Source organism: Pinus tabuliformis, chromosome Q, assembly GCF_031772625.1.
Source record: "Pinus tabuliformis cultivar Carrire ecotype Pingquan chromosome Q, CPIR1, whole genome shotgun sequence".
NCBI lineage: Eukaryota > Viridiplantae > Streptophyta > Pinopsida > Pinales > Pinaceae > Pinus > Pinus tabuliformis.
The window spans coordinates 545671902-545679442 of NC_142296.1; the positions used below are offsets into that span (position 1 = coordinate 545671902).

The following is a 7541-nucleotide window of genomic DNA, read 5'->3' on the forward strand; positions in this document are numbered from 1 at the left end:
CTCCAGGATGATTATGAGACTTGGAATATATAGTATTCATAAAACTATATGTACGAGTTCAAGAATGATGGAATATATATGTGAGTGTGTGTGAACACATAAAAAATATAATAACTATTCTCTATTCACTAGGAGATAAATAAAAGCATGTAACCTGTAAATATAAACCAATTAAATTTTCCTTCAACCAAAGACTAGTAAAATAAAAATTATTTTGTTTATGGATAGTTGTGGGTGTTATACCATATTAAATAACATAATTTTATATCTACTTTACATAAATAAATAAAGATAATATATATATATATATATATATATACCATATTAAATAACATAATTTTATATCTACTTTACATAAATAAATAAAGATAATTTATATATATATATATGGAATTGATATATAAGATATAGGCTAAGGGTTACTTGAAAGCAGGCTGGCAATGGTTACTAGACAGATTCTATAAAAAGATATCAGGCTGGGAGTTCAAGTCTCTATCTTTGGCAGGCAGGCTTATTCTAGTTCACGCAGTCTTATCTCAATTAGCGGTCTACTAGGCTCATATTTTCTATCTCCCTTCAAGCATCATAAACAAAATGAATAGTCTTATGGCTAATTTTTTTTGGGGTGGAAAATCATTTCAGAACAAGTTTCATTTAGTAAAGCTGGCAAAAATTTCTAGGCCTAAGAAGCTAGGCGGATGGGGCCTTCTAGATATGCTCTCCTTTGGAAATGCGCTCCTATGTAAATCACTATATAGAGGTATTTTTGGAGATGGGCTATGGAGTATAGCTATTAGAAAGAAATATATGAAAGGAAGGAATTTAGAATTTTGGTACAGAAGAAGATCTATTGGCGTCAGCAGAGGCTCAGCCATATGGCTCAGCTTCAGGAAAATCCAGCATTTCATTTTAGAGAATTTAAGATGGAACCTATTCTCTGGATCCAGAATTCTAATTGGTATAGATCCTATTTTAAATGGCCGTGAAAATTTCTTCCCTCAATCTTTGTTATGCTTCCTTCACAGAAGAGGTTGCTTTACTTGGGACAAGTTGATTGATTCATGGAGAGGACCCATTCCATTATGGAAAGAAGGTTGTGATATGAACATGCCGGCCACTCTGCTCCTGATATGGAATTTAGTTAAAGAAGACCTTTGCAGCTTAGGAATTTTCCGTTCGGGAACCTGTGACCATCTGATATGGACAGTTCCTAAGGCAAAGTCTCCTGCTCGTGTAAAGGACATTTATGCGATCATGATATCTCCTCCTTCTCCAAGCTCCAGCCTGTTTTTTCCTCCATGCTTTTGGAAGTCTGGATGCCCTCTCAAAATGATCCTTTTTTCATGGTTGGTCTTTTACAACAGGAATCTATCATTGGAAAACCTTCGAAGAAAAAGCTAGCATGGACCGAGTAGATGTGCCATGTGTCAAGCTGCTGAGGAATCAAACCTTCATATGTTCTTCCATTGTGTCTCATCTCTCCAGATCTGGTATGAACTTTCTCTGTTTTATGGTTTTCCTCACGTTATTTGTCCTACGGTACATGTTGCCTTTAAATGGTGGAGCGAGCAAAATCTCTCTTGGCGATCCTTGTTTATCATAACCTGTTGGTTCCTCTGGAAGTGGAGAAATGCTCAAATCTTCCAAGACTCAAAGGAACCTCTCAAGTCATCCCTGCATCGCATTTTGGCTTGTCATGACACGATCCATCTGGAAAATGTTAAGACAAACAAAGTCTGTAAAAATTTGTCGGATGTCTTTTCTTTCCAGGTGCCTGGCGCTTTCTTTGATGGAGCTGAGCAAAACAACATCTGTGGTTGCAGAGTTCATATCGTCATGGAGAACAGCTTACAATATTTCCTATCTTGGCATGGAGGGCAGGGCTCAAACAGTATGGCCGAGGCTAGGGCCCTATCAGGTCTACTTGCTTTTTGTGACTTTCTTGACATCCAAGGTATTTCAGTATATGGCGATTCAAAATCTTTGATAGATCATGTTAATGGGGATGGCCTCATTAGCAGTCCTCATCTTCTCGGATGGCTAAGCAGAATTATGCACTTTCGAAACTCTATGAAGCAGTTTTCAATCCAGCATATCCCTCGTTCCAGGAATGTCCAGGCTGACCTTCTCTCCAAGGAAGGCCTTGCAATGGAGCCGGGATATTGGTCATTGAGAGTTCTTCATGATGGATCTTCCTTTCTTATTCAGGATTTCAGTATCAAGGGAATGTGATTTCTTTCAATTTTTGGCTTATGCAGTTCTTATATAGATCTTCAACATCACGGGGTTGTGACTTCTTTCAATCTGGTTCATATGACTTGCATTTTAGTTTTTTTTAATATCTGTCCATGATGTGTAGCTGCTCAAACTTTTGAATACTTGTGTATAACTTTGAGTTTTGGTTCTGATCTCTTGGGGATCTTTCAATTCTGTTCTATATGCTGTTATAGTCGGGCAGTTCCCACTGTCATATGACAATGTATTGTGATCTTTATATTATCTTAATATAAATCTATGATGATTTTTCTGTCTGAAAAGTGTTTCAATACTCAAGTTGAGTAAAAGATTGAGAGAATTCTTATTTCATTAATTGTTTCTTTCTAATTCAATGTGTGAGGTATATTTGTAATTCTTTCAATGCTTAATATTGATTTGATAAGTAATATTTTAAAAATTATTAACAATAAAAATAATTAAATGCATGCATACAAGAAAAACATAGATAGAGCATGTTTTAACATTTTAATATGAAAAACTTGAACAACTACATATATATTATACCAGGTTAGATCCATCTTAATAATATGTAATATATATAACAGATACTATATTAATAATAACCAACTAAGATTCATCTTAACCCAGGATCTATCAAACACCATAAATTTCTTGAGATGTAAATCTTTTTTTCGAGTAAAAAAAAATTTAATCTTTCTCTTAATAAATCCCGAATTAAAATAAATCCAAACTACTATAATAAATGTTTAAAAAAAAAATCAAACAAAAACAAAAACAAAACAAATATTTAGTACGATTTAGAAAAGTAATTTACATCAAAGAAGATGATAATAGAAAAATATGTATTGGAATCAAATTTATTAAAAAAAAAACCTAATTAGTTTAAGTACACAAACAAATCAATATAAATCCTGAAAATGTATTTATTATAAATAAAATTAATTTAAAAAGCGTTATTTAACCAAAGGAAGCAATGAAAATGAATTTTCTGAATGATATTTGTCTGTAATCCCTCCCGCAGTTGCCTGTCGTCCCAATGAACAAGCTGCCTACCGTCCTCAGTTGCAAAACCATGAGAGCCACATAAATACGAAAGGTACCATCCGATCAAATCCTCTTCTGCAAGCCAATGATCAAAATGTGGAATAAACCCTCAATGTTCACACTCAAGCTAGTGACCAAACTTTTCTTCTGACACAATTTTACCTTCAACCGCCACGGCAATGGAGGTTCATACAATTATATGAATCCCAACTTAATGGAGTTCTTGGAGTTACTGGAGTTCCCGGACTCAACTGAAATTTATATTTATTCTTCATTTTGAATTGGCTAGTCCCAATTTCTGTTGGCCTCTCGGCCACAACACCATTCCCTCCTCGCCTGCTACTCGATTGCAGAGCGCTGATCAGAGCTTTCAACGCACGACTTGTAGAAATTTTATTCACTAACAGAGTTTCTCCTACCTCTGCCGGTGTCATACGACCCCCTGCCTGAAAAGCCCCTTCAACCTGACAGAAAAGCTTATGTTCTTTGATACCCAAATAATTATTTGCCAAGATTTTGAAAGCAGAAAAGGTGCAGTGAGGAAAGTAAATATGCATGTCCATTCTCCCAGGCCTCAAAAGGGCGGGATCCAATCTATTTTTATTATTTGTAGTAAACACTATAATTTTCTCCTCACCACAGCTGGACAAAAGCCCATCAATAAAATTCAACATCCCACACACTGTAACTCCGCCACTCTCGTGTCCATCATCATCATCACCATCATTCCCCTGATGTCTCTGTTCTTCATCGTTCACACCGCTGTGCTTTGGCAGATCGAAAGAAGAATCAATATCCTCAATCACAATAATAGATTTATTGCTTGTCTGCATCAAAAGCATCCTCAGCTCCCAATTATCATTCACCTTTGTCAATTCCAAGTCATAGATATCGTAATGCAAGTAATTAGCCATGGCTGCAATCATGCTGGATTTCCCTGTACCAGGAGGCCCATGGAACAAATAACCGCGTTTCCAAGCCCGGCCCAATCTGTGATAGTAATGCTTGCCACGAACAAAAGCATCGAGATCCATCTTAATCTTATTCTTCAGATCTGCTTCCATTGCAATGGTATCGAAAGTTGCAGGATGCTTGAAAGCCACAGAAGTCCAACCAGGCTGCCTGAAAGCCATAGAAGTCGATTTCTGCCTTCCAAATTTCTGGCCATTTGTATAGAGCTTGAGCTCTTTCTTCCTATGATCAACTTCCTCTGCAACAGCTTGAACATGCGCCAAATAAGGTCTCAGGACAACAGCCCTGTCCCTCTTGTGGATTTTCAAAATAAAACTGTTGGTTGCATCACCCTCACCATCCTTCTCCTTCACCTCATGTATCCACCACAACCTAGCACCCAAAAACACATCCTTCACACTCTGACCTGCCTCTAATGAAACGAATATATTATTGGAATTCTTAACGCTATACAAATTAGCAGAATGAGTATCCACAGCACCTCCCAGGGTACTGATATATGTACTAACCTTATTATATAATCCATTCTCCTGGCCCCCATCACAGCCATAATGCCGAGGAACCCTGTAAAATCTGTAAGCTTTCCATTTCTCTTGCCATGATTCCAGCCATCTCCTCACCATTTCCAGCAGCAGGGGAGGAACCAAGTTCCGAAAGACTACTATGATCCCCAGCAATGACCACAAATGGGTAAGGGAATCCATTGGCAAATCCAGATCTCAAATAGACAATAGAGAATCCAGCTTTATAACAGATTGGCCTAAGCTCCTGCAATTTTATGAAAATGGGTATCCTCCACGCAATTCAATCTTGCAGCCATGGCTTTCTGATTTTTCCTTTTTCCTCTTTTTCTAAATAGGTATTTTCCGATATCGACATATCCTTGAAACTTTATACTGCAACTCTGTTCAAAGAACCGAAAAGACAAAAGGGCATCGAGGAATTCAGTTTGTGTACGCATTGTTCTTCGCGGATCCATGTGCTGGACAGCGTATAGCTAAGTCGAAGGACTAGCAGTCACGGTCAACCCTGCAATAAAATCAACTCTTCCAAGCAGCTTGCAAGTTGTCAAGGCCAGCAGTTGATTGATGTCAGTTTCCATGGCGATTCATCCGGGAGATTGTGTGCATGGGAAAACTCCAACAGTCCCTTCGATTTTTTTAATTTTTTTTCCGGGGTGAAAGGAGGTTACGTCTAGATTGAATTTCCGGAAGTTTCCCAAGTTGGTCAATAAACAGACAGAAAATACAGGAAGTTTGCATTTATCTTTTTGTTTTATATATATTCTAAATTTGAATATATATCTTAAGGAAAACATATATTTTTAATTATTAAATTTATTGAAGTTTTAACAATAAATAGAGCGGTTTTAAATTTCACTAGAATATATATTTTTAAAATAATAATAATAATAAATAAATTTATTGAAGTTTTTTCTTAAAACGGTGCGAATTTTAAGATGGGCTGGAGTTGTGCTAGGTTATTTTCAAGGATAAATATGTGAGTTGTCTTTCTTTAGACTTTTTGGAAGCTTTTCTGGTGGGTTTTTCCAAACTAATTTCTTTAAATTCTCACAGGAATTTATTGAAATCACAAGCTTAATGGGCTACCTGTTGAAAATAATATTGAGAGAGGGGCGGGGGAATCAGTATTATTAAATCAAATTCTTTTTCAATTTATACAAAGATTTGTATATGCTACTTCAGTGAATGAAAACAGTGTGTATACGCAACTCTGACTAATGAAACTCGCGTATAACTTCTAGACTTATAATTTAATTTATTCATAAGATGTTGATCATTAATTTGTGTGTCAGAACCATATAACAGTAAGTAGGAACAGAAAAGTAGCGCAGACAGTCACACAAAAGAACACAAGATATAAGGTGGAAACCCAATGTGGGTGAAAACCACCTGCGGCAAAATGTCTCTATCTTCTTTCAATTAGAGACTTCTTTTTACAATGATTCTGTACTGGTGAAATCTTATACCAACACGCAGGCTTCAACTTGCAGAGGGCTACAACCTTCTCTTATTCTCTAACTTCTCCTGGAAGGGAGCTACAACCCCCTTAGCTCTTGTACTAGCTGAGGTACTAGTACGTAGGTGCTGACCTACAAAAGGCTTCAACCTTCTCTTTTCTTCCAGGGACCACGTTTCATAAATTTTCAGACTGGATCCATGTATATCAATCAAACATCAAGTATATCTGCATTAACCAAACTCCTTTGTGCAAACAAATACTGAATCAACCAATAAATTCTCAGAATACTGTAACCAGAAAACAGTACCAGTAACCAGACACCAATTCTGAACCCAAAACACTGCAGCAATAAACAAAAGCAGCTAAAACATATTTCAAGAGACGTACGCTACTTCACCAATATAAACCTGCGTATATACACAGCTATGCCAGAACCAACCAGCGTATACGCAGTCTTCACTTGCTTAACCTATGTGTATACGCGCCTCTATTGTGTCGAACCTGCGTACAGATCTTTAAAATATAATTATCCTTTTACTAAATCAGACATCAGTTATACCCAGATTATCAGATTTATAGATCTAATCATGTGCCAAATATAATAGATCAAAAACACACAATGATACTACTATTCAAGCCTTGAGATCTTGACCCATCAATAGATCTTAACCATCGTGTAATGCTCAGGTTCCTCCTTGATTCAGATCCAGCTGTAACTCACCAACCAATCACCAGTATTCCAGATCTTGCTTCACTCAAGATATTCAACATCTAAGTCGATGCCCTTGCCAAATGATCTCCTTCCCTTTTTATAGACTTAGGCCTTACTCAAACCATGGTCCAAAACCATTGAGAACTAATACTAGGGACCCAATACTTGGGTTCAACACTTTAAATGCAATACCAAGGATCAAAACCATAGGTTCAAATATGTCGGACTAAATACCATGGACCAGCCATAACTTTTCCCACATAGACGCGCTTTTCTTTGCATGAAAGTGCGTGCATACGTATACGCACCTTTTGATCGGTACAACCGCGTGTATACGCGATTTTGTTAAGATGAACCTGTGTATACCTCATTTTCTTTCATTCTGAGAGCCTGAACTGTGATCTGCCCTTTGAGTGAGTTGCCATCAAGGACAACACCTGTGCCATAGTGCCAAACCTGTGCCATAATGCCAACATAACCCCTACACAATCCAAGTGCCCTAGGGGTTTTTCAAGGTGTTGATCCATATATACAGTCAAAAAACCAGTTTAAATAACACAAATCAAGATTTCACCTCGAAATTTTCTTCTGG

At 37.0% G+C, this 7541-nt stretch overlaps 1 pseudogene; it reads right to left on the reverse strand.

Annotated features, from left to right (window-relative positions):
* Positions 1-3194: 3194 nt before the first annotated feature.
* On the reverse strand, positions 3195-5313 carry LOC149220606 (AAA-ATPase At2g46620 pseudogene; annotated as a pseudogene).
* Between the last annotated feature and the right edge of the window lie 2228 nt (positions 5314-7541).